This window comes from Nerophis ophidion, linkage group LG08 (assembly GCF_033978795.1).
Source record: "Nerophis ophidion isolate RoL-2023_Sa linkage group LG08, RoL_Noph_v1.0, whole genome shotgun sequence".
NCBI classification, from domain to species: Eukaryota; Metazoa; Chordata; class Actinopteri; order Syngnathiformes; family Syngnathidae; genus Nerophis; species Nerophis ophidion.
Genome location: NC_084618.1, coordinates 68,646,161 through 68,660,008, shown reverse-complemented (window position 1 = coordinate 68,660,008; position 13,848 = coordinate 68,646,161). Strand labels below are relative to the sequence as shown.

The following is a 13,848-nucleotide window of genomic DNA, read 5'->3' as shown; positions in this document are numbered from 1 at the left end:
CACGGTGGTAAGACGGACACATCCATCCCAGGATGTAAATACTCAGCTGGGAAATAAGCTTAATATGTATTTTCAGTATTTATTATTTACCATTACTGGCATATTAAATCATAAATGTGACATCATTAATGCAAATTAACTGTGGGGTGGGCGTGTACAGTGTTCCTTCGCCTTGAACTTTTCCATATTTTGTCACTACAACCACAAACATGAATGTATTTTATTGTAATTGTATGTCAAAGAATTGAAAAGTTTAATTTTAGTGGGATTCAAACAAAAAATATTACATATTTTGTGTGTTTGCAATATAAAAAAAGCTCTTTGATTGCAAAAAAGGCACAAAAAACAAAAACACGCATACAAAAACGATAACAATTTATTAATTACAGCAAAGTGGATTAAGCGTTTAGAGTTAAAAAAAACATAGAAGATTTTTTTTGAGGGGGGCCCTTTTGGATCCCCAGTATTTTTTTCTTTGTAACCGGCATTGCTCTAAAAAAAAAAAAAAATAATGAATTAAAATCAATGTTGACCCATTTACTTCACATCAAATATTATACTTTTAATTTTTTGGAGGGAAAAAAATTGCACATTTTTTGTTTTTATCATAAAAAAATGTTTTGACAAAAAGGGCATAAAACATTAAAAAACACTATTGACAGACCTAAAGATCAAAAGATTTTAGCGTTGAATTAAATAGATTTAAAAAAGTCATATATATATGACTTATTTTCAACACTTTTTTGAGTGGGGCGTTTTGGATCCCCATTAATTTTAGTGGGATTTAAACAAAAATATTACATATTTTGTGTGTTTGCCTTATAAAAACCTCAGTTTTCTTTGACTGCAAAAAAGGCACCAAAATAAACAAAAACACGCACACAAAAACGATAAAAATTTATTAATTACAGCAAAGTGGATTAAGCGTTTAGAGTTAAAAAAAAATAAAAAATAGAAGATTTTTTTTACACTTTTTTGAGGGGGCCCTTTTGGATCCCCAGTATTTTTTTGTTTTCAACTGTCATTGCTCTAAAAAAATAATAATGAATTAAAATCAATGTTATGAATTATTGACCCATTTACTTCACATCAAATATTATACTTTTGATTTTTTGGAGGGAAAAAATTGCAAATTTTTTGTTTTTATCATAAAACAATGTTTTGACAAAAAGGGCATAAAACATTAAAAAACACTATTGACAGACCTAAAGATCAAAAGATTTTAGCGTTGAATTAAATAGATTTAAAAAAAAATATATATATATATGACTTATTTTCAACACTTTTTTGAGTGGGGCGTTTTGGATCCCCATTAATTTTAGTGGGATTTAAACAAAAAATATTACATATTTTGTGTGTTTGCATTATAAAAAAAAAGTCAGTTTTCTTTGATTGCAAAAAAGGCACAAAAAACAAAAACACGCATACAAAAACGATAAAAAATTCATTAATTACAGCAAAGTGGATTAAGCGTTTAGAGTTAAGAAAAAAAATAGAAGATTTTTTTTACACTTTTTTGAGGGGGCCCTTTTGGATCCCCAGTATTTTTTTCTTTTTAACTGGCATTGCTCTAAAAAAAAAAAAATAATGAATTAAAATCAATGTTATGAATTATTGACCCATTTACTTCACATCAAATATTATACTTTTAATTTTTTGGAGGGAAAAAATTGCACATTTTTTGTTTTTATCATAAAACAATGTTTTGACAAAAAGGGCATAAAACATTAAAAAACACTATTGACAGACCTAAAGATCAAAAGATTTTAGCGTTGAATTAAATAGATTTAAAAAATATATATATATATATATATGACTTATTTTCAACACTTTTTTGAGTGGGGCGTTTTGGATCCCCATTAATTTTAGTGGGATTTAAACAAAAAATATTACATATTTTGTGTGTTTGCATTATAAAAAAAAAACTCAAGTTTTCTTTGATTGCAAAAAAGGCACAAAAAACACAAACACGCATACAAAAACGATAAAAATTTATTAATTACAGCAAAGTGGATTAAGCGTTTGGAGTTTTAAAAATAATAATAATAATAAAATATATTTTTTTACACTTTTTTGAGGGGGCCCTTTTGGATCCCCAGTATTTTTTTCTTTTTAACTGGCATTGCTCTAAAAAAATAATAATGAATTAAAATCAATGTTATGAATTATTGACCTATTTACTTCACATCAAATATTATACTTTTAATTTTTTGGAGGGAAAAAATTGCACATTTTTTGTTTTTATCATAAAACAATGTTTTGACAAAAAGGGCATAAAACATTAAAAAAACACTATTGACAGACCTAAAGATCAAAAGATTTTAGAGTTGAATTAAATAGATTAAAAAAAAAAAAATATATATATATATATATATATATATACATATACGTATGACTTATTTTCAACACTTTTTTGGGTGGGGCGTTTTGGATCCCCATTAATTTTAGTGGGATTTAAACAAAAAATATTACATATTTTGTGTGTTTGCATTATAAAAAAAACCTCAGTTTTCTTTGATTGCAAAAAAGGCACAAAAACAAAAACACGCATACAAAAACGATAAAAATTTATTAATTACAGCAAAGTGGATTAAGCATTTAGAGTTAAAAAAAAAAATAGAAGATTTTTTTTTTACACTTTTTTGAGGGGGGCCCTTTTGGATACCCATTAATTTTAGTGGGATTTAAACCAAAAATATTGCATATTTTGTGTGTTTGCCTTATAAAAAACTCAGTTTTCTTTGATTGCCAAAAAGGCACAAAAAACAAAAACATGCATACAAAAACGATAAAAATTTATTAATTACAGCAAAGTGGATTAAGCGTTTGGAGTTAAAAAAAAAAAAATAATAAAATATATTTTTTTACACTTTTTTGAGGGGGCCCTTTTGGATCCCCAGTATTTTTTTCTTTGTAACTGGCATCGCTCTAAAAAAAACAATAATGAATTAAAATCAATGTTATGAATTATTGACCCATTTACTTCACATCAAATATTATACTTTTGATTTTTTGGAGGGAAAAAATTGCACATTTTTTGTTTTTATCATAAAACAATGTTTTGACAAAAAGGGCATAAAACATTAAAAAACACTATTGACAGACCTAAAGATCAAAAGATTTAAGCGTTGAATTAAATAGATAAAAATATATATATATATATGACTTTTTTTAAACACTTTTATAAGTGGGGTGTTTTGGATCCCCAATAATTTTAGTGGAATTTAAACAAAAAATATTACATATTTTGTGTGTTTGCCTTATAAAAAACTAAGTTTTCTTTGATTATGAAGAAGGCACAAAAAAACAAAAACACGCATACAAAAACAATAAAAATGTATTAAAGACATTGAAGTGGATCAAGAGACTTAAGTGTTTCAAGTAAAAAATGTAGATATATTTTTTTACACTTTTTGAGGGGGCCCTTTTGGATCCCCAGTATTGTTTTGTTTTCAACTGTCATTGCTCTAAAAAAAAATAATGAATTAAAATCAATGTTAGGAATTATTGACCCATTTAAGGCTGCAATTTCTTCACAGCAAATATTACACTTTTAATTTTGGGGGGGAAAAGATTGCACATTTTTTGTTTTTATCATAAAAAAAATGTTTAGACAAAAAGGGCATAAAACCTGAAAAAAACTATTGACAGACCTAAAAATCTAAAGATTTCAGCGTTGAATTAAATTGAAAAAAAAGAAAGAATATATATGACTTTTTTTAAACACTTTTATAAGTGGGGTATAATTTTAGTGGAATTTAAACAAAAAATATTACATATTTTGTGTGTTTGCCTCATAAAAAGCTAAGTTTTCTTTGATTAAAAAAAAGGCACAAAAAAAAAAAAAAACATGCATACAAAAACAATAAAAACTTATGAATGACAGTGAAGTGGATCAAGAGCAGACCTGGGCAAAGTAAGGCCCGGGGGCCACTTGCGGCCCATTAAGCTTTTCAATCTGGCCCGCGGAAAATTCCCAAATAATATTTTTAGATCGTTAAGATGGAAAGTGTAGCTGCCATTATGATGTACAGTGATGTTTTTTAATGACCGTAAGTCTCGAACTATACTAAGTATTTCAATGCTTGAAATCTGCGCTTTTGTATGATATTTTAGTGAGTAGTGTTGTCCTGATACCAATATTATTTCGATACTCTCCTAATTAAAGGGGGGGTTGCCCACATCTGAGGTCCTCTCCAAGGTTTCTCATAGTCAGCATTGTCACTGGCGTCCCACTGGATGTGAATTCTCCCTGCCCACTGGGTGGGAGTTTTCCTTGCCCTTTTGTGGGTTCTTCCGAGGATGTTGTAGTCGTAATGATTTGTGCAGTCCTTTGAGACATTTGTGATTTGGGGCTATATAAATAAACATTGATTGATTGATTGATTGATTGATTTAGTGTTGCCAATCGACCTATTCAATGAACACCAAATCAATGATTGAAGTGAAAAGCTTTCATTCCAAACAATTCCCCATTTCTGGACAATAGCCATCGGAGCACATTTAATGTTCTCATTCCAAACTTCTCCCAACTGCATGTGACCTACAGAAAGTATTCACACCCCTTTTTAATGTTCCACTCTTTGTTTCATTGCAGACATTTCATAAAATCTAAAAAGTTGATTTTATTTTTCATTAATGTACACTTTACACCCCATCTACAGAAAAAAAAACAGAAATGTAGAATTTTTTGCAACTTAATTCAAAATAAAAATCTCCAAAATCCCATGTACTATGTTGATGCACCTTTGGCAGCAATTACAGCCTCAAGTCTTTTTGAATACGATGCCACAAGCTTGGCACACCTATATTTGGCCACTTTCGCCCATTCCTCTTGGGAAGCCTTGGTTTTCATCCAGGATGTTTCCGTACATGGCAGCATTACCCTGCCGCTGAAAAGCAACCCCACAGCATGATGCTGCCGCCACCAGGAATGGTTTTGACCTGGTCATAAGCGGAGCCTGCTTTCCTCCAAACATGACACCTGGCATTCACCACAAAAAGAGTTCAACCTTTGTCCCATCAGACCAGAGAATTTTCTTTCTCATGGTCTGAGAGTCTTTCAGGTGCATGTTAGCGAATATTTTACTAAGAAATGGCTTCCGTCAGGGCACTCCACCATACAGGCATGATTGGTGTTTCAGAAATGATTGTCCTTCTAGAACAGACCTGGGCAAATTAAGGCCGTGGGCCACATGCGGCCCGTTAAGTTTTTCAATCTGGCCCGCCGGACATTCCCAAATATTATTTTTTAGATCTTTAAGATGGAAACTGTAGCTGCAATTATCAATCAATCAATGTTTACTTATATAGCCCTAAATCACTAGTGTCTCAAAGGGCTGCACAAACCACCACGACATCCTCGGTAGGCCCACATAAGGGCAAGGAAAACTCACACCCAGTGGGACGTCGGTGACAATGATGACTATGAGAACCTTGGAGAGGAGGAAAGCAATGGATGTCGAGCGGGTCTAACATGATACTGTGAGAGTTCAATCCATAATGGATCCAACACAGTCGCGAGAGTCCAGTCCAAAGCGGATCCAACACAGCAGCGAGAGTCCCGTTCACAGCGGAGCCAGCAAGAAACCATCCCAAGCGGAGGCGGATCAGCAGCGCAGAGATGTCCCCAGCCGATACACAGGCGAGCAGTACATGGCCACCGGATCGGACCGGACCCCCTTCACAAGGGAGAGTGGGACATAGAAGAAAAAGAAAAGAAACGGCAGATCAACTGATCTAAAAAGGGAGTCTATTTAAAGGCTAGAGTATACAAATGAGTTTTATGGTGAGGTGGCATCTCGATGTGCAGCGTTATTTTCTAATGACCGTAAGGCTTGAACTATACAAAGTACTTCAATGGTTGGAATCTGCGCTTTTGGATGATATACCAGTTACTATGGTCATCTAATTAGTTACTATGTTAATCTAAATAGTTACTATGGTAATCAACGTCACAACAGCTCAGACAAGGCATCAAGTAGTGTGGGTGAGAAGCGTTTCCACAGACACGGAAGGAGATTTCACAACTAAGTTCTAGGGCTTAGTGATGTATCAGATTGTAGGTGGGTTTATTTTGTACCCTTCGCGTTCATATTTTACTGTTTGTTGCATTTTTGTTGCATTTCAATTGATTGTAAAATATGTCCATCAAAACGGGGTGTGACCTTCAAATGTTGTCAATATTCAGTGTTTTATATTTCATAGATAAATGCTTTTTTAAGGCGGTCTGTCAATTTTTTTACCGTTCAATTAGACATTATTGTGATTTTTTTTGTTAGTGTTCCTAAAAATAGATATTCTGCCCCCCAGACACATTTTCATCTCTAAATGTGCCCCCCCCCCCCCCCCCCTATCAATCACCAGCATAGTGGGCTTTAAGAACAAACTAAAAGGAGAAGTATTGCGTAAAGAGATTATTCTAGATTGTACCTAATGTCATGACTGTTTTTATTGACTATTGAGTATTTTATTGATTATGGGATAAGCAGCAGAACATGGATGGATGATACTTTTTCGTCACTTATTGTTTGTCTTTGCTACACTAATGTGTATATTTTAGGCCATTGGTTCTTTGTTTTATTTTTGCAAAAATGTATACAGTATATCTATTTTTATATTGCTATTTTTATCTTTGGTATGAACATTATTATGTAACAACATTTATTAGTATTTTTGGGTTCTTTGTTGTTGCTATTTTTGTATTATGACAATTTATTATTGGATCATGTTGTACTGCATTTTAAACGTTTGTTCTGTGGTTGTGTGACGTTGTTTGCCTGGACCCCAGGAAGAATAGTCTCCACTGCGGTGTAGACTAATGGGGATCCTTAATAAACTAATGGGGATCCTTAATAAACTAATGGGGATCCTTAATAAACTCAACTAAACCTCCCTGACTAGACTAAGATGAATGTACTGAGTCATCCTGAATGAAAACCAATATTTCACATCCAACCTGATTGAGTTTGAGAGGTGCTGCAAAGCGGAATGGACAAAACAAATAGGTGTGCCAAGCTTGTTGCATCATACTCAAAAAGACTAGAGGCTGTAATTGCTGCCAAAAAGTGCATCAACAAAGTTCCTGAATACTTATGTGCATGTGATTTGTTTTGGTTATTTTATTTTTAATAAATTTGCTAAAAATTTTACATTTCTGTTTTCTACTGTCAAGGTGGGTTTCAATCCAAACAACCTTCCCTAGTCACGGCGCAAAAAAAATTTAAAAATCAATTAACAAACATCTCCTCTCTGAGCTGCAACCTTATCGTGGTAGAGGAGTTTGCGTGTCCCAATGATCCTAGGAGCTATGTTGTCCGGGGGCATAAAGCCCCCTGGTAGGGTCTCCCAAGGCAAACAGGTTCTAGGTGAGGGATCAGACAAAGAGCAGCTCGAAGACCTTTATGAAGAAGAAACATCATGGACCCAGATTTCCCTCGCCCGGACGCGGGTCACCGGGGCCCCCCTCTGGAGCCAGGCCCGGAGTTGGGGCACGATGGCGAGCGCCTGGTGGCCGGGCCTGTTCCCATGGGGCCCGGCCGGGCACAGCCCGAAGAGGCAACGTGGGTCACCCCTCCAATGGGCTCACCACCCATAGCAGGGGCCATAGAGGTCGGGTGCATTGTGAGCTGGGCGACAGCCGAAGGCAGGGCACTTGGCGGTCCGATCCTCGGCTACAGAAGCTAGCTCTTGGGACGTGGAACGTCACGTCACTGGGGGGGAAAGAGCCTGAGCTAGTGCGCGAAGTCGAGAAATTCCGGCTGGATATAGTCGGACTCACTTCGACGCACAGCAAGGGCTCTGGAACCACTTCTCTCGAGAGGGATTGGACCCTCTTCCACTCTGGCGTTGCCAGCAGTGAGAGGCGACGGGCTGGGGTGGCAATTCTTGTTTCCCCCCGGCTCAAAGCCTGTACGTTGGAGTTCAACCCGGTGGACGAAAGGGTAGCCTCCCTCCGCCTTCGGGTGGGGGGACGGGTCCTGACTGTTGTTTGTGCTTATGCACCAAACAGCAGTTCAGAGTACCCACCCTTTTTGGAAGCGCTCGAGGGAGTACTGGAAAGTGCTCCCCCGGGTGATTCCCTTGTCCTACTGGGAGACTTCAACGCTCACGTTGGCAACGACAGTGAAACCTGGAGAGGCGTGATTGGGAAGAATGGCCGCCCGGATCTGAACCCGAGTGGTGTTTTGTTATTGGACTTTTGTGCTCGTCACAGTTTGTCCATAACAAACACCATGTTCAAACATAAGGGTGCCCATATGTGCACTTGGCACCAGGACACCCTAGGCCGCAGTTCCATGATCGACTTTGTAGTTGTGTCATCGGATTTGCGGCCTCATGTTATGGACACTCGGGTGAAGAGAGGGGCGGAGCTTTCTACCGATCACCACCTGGTGGTGAGTTGGCTGCGATGGTGGGGGAGGATGCCGGACAGACCTGGGAGGCCCAAACGCATTGTGAGGGTCTGCTGGGAACGTCTGGCAGAGTCTCCTGTCAGACAAAGTTTCAATTCCCACCTCCGGAAGAACTTTGAACATGTCACGAGGGAGGTGCTGGACATTGAGTCCGAGTGGACCATGTTCCGCACCTCTATTGTCGAGGCGGCAGATCGGAGCTGTGGCCGCAAGGTAGTTGGTGCCTGTCGGGGCGGCAATCCTAAAACCCCTTGGTGGACACCAGCGGTGAGGGATGCCGTCAAGCTGAAGAAGGAGTCCTATCGGGTCCTTTTGGCTCATAGGGCTCCGGAGGCAGTGGACAGGTACCGACAGGCCAAGCGGTGTGCAGCTTCAGCGGTCGCGGAGGCAAAAACTCGGACATGGGAAGAGTTCGGGGAAGCCATGGAAAACGACTTCCGGACAGCTTCGAAGCGATTCTGGACCACCGTCCGCCGCCTCAGGAAGGGGAAGCAGTGCACTATCAACACCGTGTATGGTGCGGATGGTGTTCTGCTGACCTCGACTGCGGATGTTGTGGATAGGTGGAAGGAATACTTCGAAGACCTCCTCAATCCCACCAACACGTCTTCCTATGAGGAAGCAGTGCCTGGGGAATCTGTGGTGGACTCACCTATTTCTGGGGCTGAGGTCGCTGAGGTAGTTAAAAAGCTCCTCGGTGGCAGGGCCCCAGGGGTGGACGAGATCCGCCCGGAGTTCCTTAAGGCTCTGGATGCTGTGGGGCTGTCTTGGTTGACAAGACTTTGCAGCATCGCGTGGACATCGGGGGCGGTACCTCTGGATTGGCAGACCGGGGTGGTGGTTCCTCTCTTTAAGAAGGGGGACCGGAGGGTGTGTTCCAACTATCGTGGGATCACACTCCTCAGCCTTCCCGGTAAGGTTTATTCAGGTGTACTGGAGAGGAGGCTACGTCGGATAGTCGAACCTCGGATTCAGGAGGAACAGTGTGGTTTTCGTCCTGGTCGTGGAACTGTGGACCAGCTCTATACTCTCGGCAGGGTTCTTGAGGGTGCATGGGAGTTTGCCCAACCAGTCTACATGTGCTTTGTGGACTTGGAGAAGGCATTCGACCGTGTCCCTCGGGAAGTCCTGTGGGGAGTGCTCAGAGAGTATGGGGTATCGGACTGTCTTATTGCGGCGGTCCGTTCCCTGTACGATCAGTGCCAGAGCTTGGTCCGCATTGCCGGCAGTAAGTCGAACACATTTCCAGTGAGGGTTGGACTCCGCCAAGGCTGTCCTTTGTCACCGATTCTGTTCATAACTTTTATGGACAGAATTTCTAGGCGCAGTCAAGGCGTTGAGGGGTTCCGGTTTGGTAACCGCAGGATTAGGTCTCTGCTTTTTGCAGATGACGTGGTCCTGATGGCTTCATCTGACCGGGATCTTCAGCTCTCGCTGGATCGGTTCGCAGCCGAGTGTGAAGCGACCGGAATGAGAATCAGCACCTCCAAGTCCGAGTCCATGGTTCTCGCCCGGAAAAGGGTGGAGTGCCATCTCCGGGTTGGGGAGGAGACCATGCCCCAAGTGGAGGAGTTCAAGTACCTAGGAGTCTTGTTCACGAGTGAGGGAAGAGTGGATCGGGAGATCGACAGGCGGATCGGTGCGGCGTCTTCAGTAATGCGGACGTTGTACCGGTCCGTTGTGGTGAAGAAGGAGCTGAGCCGGAAGGCAAAGCTCTCAATTTACCGGTCGATCTACGTTCCCATCCTCACCTATGGTCATGAGCTTTGGGTCATGACCGAAAGGATAAGATCACGGGTACAAGCGGCCGAAATGAGTTTCCTCCGCCGTGTGGCGGGGCTCTCCCTTAGAGATAGGGTGAGAAGCTCTGCCATCCGGGAGGAACTCAAAGTAAAGCCGCTGCTCCTCCACATGGAGAGGAGCCAGATGAGGTGGTTCGGGCATCTGGTCAGGATGCCACCCGAACGCCTCCCTAGGGAGGTGTTTAGGGCACGTCCAACCGGTAGGAGGCCACGGGGAAGACCCAGGACACGTTGGGAAGACTATGTCTCCCGGCTGGCCTGGGAACGCCTCGGGATCCCCCGGGAAGAGCTAGACGAAGTGGCTGGGGAGAGGGAAGTCTGGGTTTCCCTGCTTAGGCTGTTGCCCCCGCGACCCGACCTCGGATAAGCGGAAGATGATGGATGGATGGATGGAATTAACAAACATGGTCAGACAAACCACAACATTGGACTTTCACATACTCTTAATAACAAAAGATGTCTGAAAATGGATCTTTTGACGATATCCGATACTGCGATATTGTCCAACTCTTAATTACCGATTCTGATATCAACCGATACCGATATATACAGTTGTGGAAATAAAACATTATTATGCCTAATTTTGTTGTGATGCCCAAAATAGATTTCCCAAAATAAAATCAACTCAAGTTATGGAAAAAAATGCCAACATGGCACTGCCATATTTAGTATTGAAGTCACTAAGTGCATCTTTTTTTTTTTAACATGCCTCAAAACAGCAGCTTGGAATTTGGGACATGCGCTCCCCGAGAGAGCATGAGGAAGTTGAGGTGGGCGGGGTGTATATTGTAGCGTCCCGGAAGAGTTAGTGCTTATGTTGTGTTACGGTGCGGCTCTTCTCCCAAAATGCCATTCTTGTTTGGTGTGGGTTCACAGTGTGGCGCATATTTGGAACAGTGTTAAAGTTGTTTATACGGCCACCCTCAGTGTGACCTGTATGGCTGTTGACCAAGTATGCTTTTACACAGCAGCGTTTTAAAAAGTCATACATTTTACTTTTTTTGAAAACGATACCGATAATTTTCCGTTAATAAATTTTAAAGCATTTATGGGCCATGCTTGTATTTTTGTACTGGTTGATTTTTTTTTTTTTTTTTTGCACAGTGACTAAAGAAGGTTGTTCGGATTGAGACCCACCTTGACAGAAATAATATCGGCAGACCGATATTATCGGATATATCTACATAGGGACATGAGATTTTTGAGTTTTTATTTTTAATAAATTGGCAAAAATTTTTACATTTACAGTCTCAATCCAAACAACGCAAAAAAATAAAAAATAAAATCAACCAATACAAAAATGTAACAAACATGGTCAGACATAACACAACATTGAACTTTCACATACTGTTAATAACCTATCATAACAATTATTCATGAAAAATCCATTATATTATTGGCATATATATGTAGTCCGCTTTCGGCCACCGGCCAATTTTTTGAATCCCCGGTCAAAGAGTTTGGACGCTGACATGTATAATCACAGCATGTTTATAAAACATTGATGGAGGTGTTTGGATGGTATGGCATGCTCTTTATCGTCATTGCACTTTCACTTTCACCACAAACCTGTTTAAGATTAGACAAACATTGTACAGGTCGACAGAACAGGAATGTTGATGATTTGCCACTTAACATTAACAGGTTTTTCGTTTTTTTATTCACTCTAACTCGTAGAAAATCACTAGCAAAAGTCATCTAACAATGGAGTCAAAGGGAGTCACTCTATTCCCAGTGCTTTATACGCGCTACTTAAAATCCAGAATTACCTTTCACCAACTCTGACAGCAGCTCGCCAGCTCAGTATGTCAATAAAGCAGCATAAGCCATACCTCTCTGTGATCACTGTGCAGCTAAAAGTAGTTCCTTGGTGTTAGCGCTCGCAATACTAGTACTGTATTACAAATTAGAATGTAGAAAAAAGAATAACATACCGCAGAGAAGGGATTTATATGGCCCCAATTTTGGGTGAATCTCGCGTAAGAGAAAGAGGGTGGGTTAATCATTTTGCAATGCAGTCTGCTGAAAATGACGGAAAGCGCCACTCGACAGAGCAACGGACGCTGTGGTGAAACCTGGAATTGCCACAAAGCACCATTTGAAGTCATCTGGCGGCTGAAGTGGATAGTGCATCCCCCCCTCCATTTGTCACGTTTCACGTGTCAGGTAAATCAGTGGTCCCCAACCTTTTTTGTATCCGCGAACCGGTCAACGCTTAATAATAAGAAATAAATGTTTCATTTATTTATTTTTTTTTTTCTTTTTTCTTTGTCATGAAAAAGGGAGGTTTTTGTGGTTGGTGCACTAATTGTTAGTGTATATTGTTTTTTATGTTGATTTAATAAATAAATAGAAATATATATATATATATATATTTTTTTTTTTTTTTTTTTTTTTTTTTGCCCTGCGATGAGGTGGCGACTTGTCCAGGGTGTACCCCGCCTTCTGCCCGATTGTAGCTGAGATAGGAGCCAACGCCCCCCGCGATCCCAGAAGGGAATAAGCGGTAGAAAATGGATGGATATATATATATATATATTTTTTTTTCAATAAAAATGAATAAAAAATTCTTCTGCAGCCCGGTACCTATCGGGCCACGGCCCGGTGGTTGGGGACCACTGAGGTAAATCATGACAAATGGGGCCACGTGAATCCCCTTCCTATTGAATGTGTTCTTGTCTCAATTATGGTTTATGAATAATTCGCAACATTGACGGGACGGCATGGCGAAGTTGGGAGTGTGGCCGTGCCAGCAATCTGGGGGTTCCTGGTTCAATCCCCACCTTCTACCATCCTAGTCACGTCCGTTGTGTCCTTGAGCAAGACACTTCACCCTTGCTCCTGATTAGCGCCTTGCATGGCAGCTCCCTCCACCAGTGTGTGTGAATGGGTGAATGTGGAAATAGTGTCAAGGTGGTTTGAGTTTCTTAAAAAGAGGTAGAAAATGGCTATACAAGTACAAGCCACTTTCCATTTCAAAACAAAAGTGAAGTTCCCCTTTAAAGAGAACCATGACAGGTTATTCTGGATACTTTATATTAAAGTCCTACTGAAAGCCACTACTAGCGACCACGCAGTCTGATAGTTTATATATCAATGATGAAATATCAACATTGCAACACATGACAATACGGCCGCTTTAGTTTACTAAATTATAGTTTTAAATTTCCCGCGGAGTTTCTGTCAGGAAATATTAGCGCAGCACTATTTGCGGCTAAAAGTCGTCTCTTTTCATCGCGCAATTAAACAGTTTTCCGGACATCTAGGTTGCAATTTGTTCAATTAATAATGGAAAAGTCACAGTAGAAAGATGGAGTTGGGAAGCTTTTAGCCTTTAGCCACACAAACACACGGTGATTCCTTGTTTAAAATTCCCCGGAGGTGAAGCTTTACTATGGATCAGAGCGGTCAAGCCAACATGGATCCCAACCACTTGTCAACCGGCAAGTTTCGGTGAGAAAATTGTGTTAAAAAGTCGCCTCTTACCGGAGATCTGTGGAGTTCGCGCCGTCCTTGTATCTGCTGTCGACTTCCCTCAGACACTGGCCTCAAGACACCCGTGGACACACCCCTCCGACTATCAGGTACTATTTAATCTCACTAAAGCACTAGCAACACAATAGAAATATAAG

At 40.2% G+C, this 13,848-nt stretch overlaps 1 pseudogene; it reads right to left on the bottom strand.

Moving 5' to 3' along the window:
* The window catches only part of LOC133558301 (disintegrin and metalloproteinase domain-containing protein 9-like), a 53,058-nt pseudogene that overhangs the window by 35,993 nt on the left and 3,217 nt on the right, over positions 1-13,848 (bottom strand).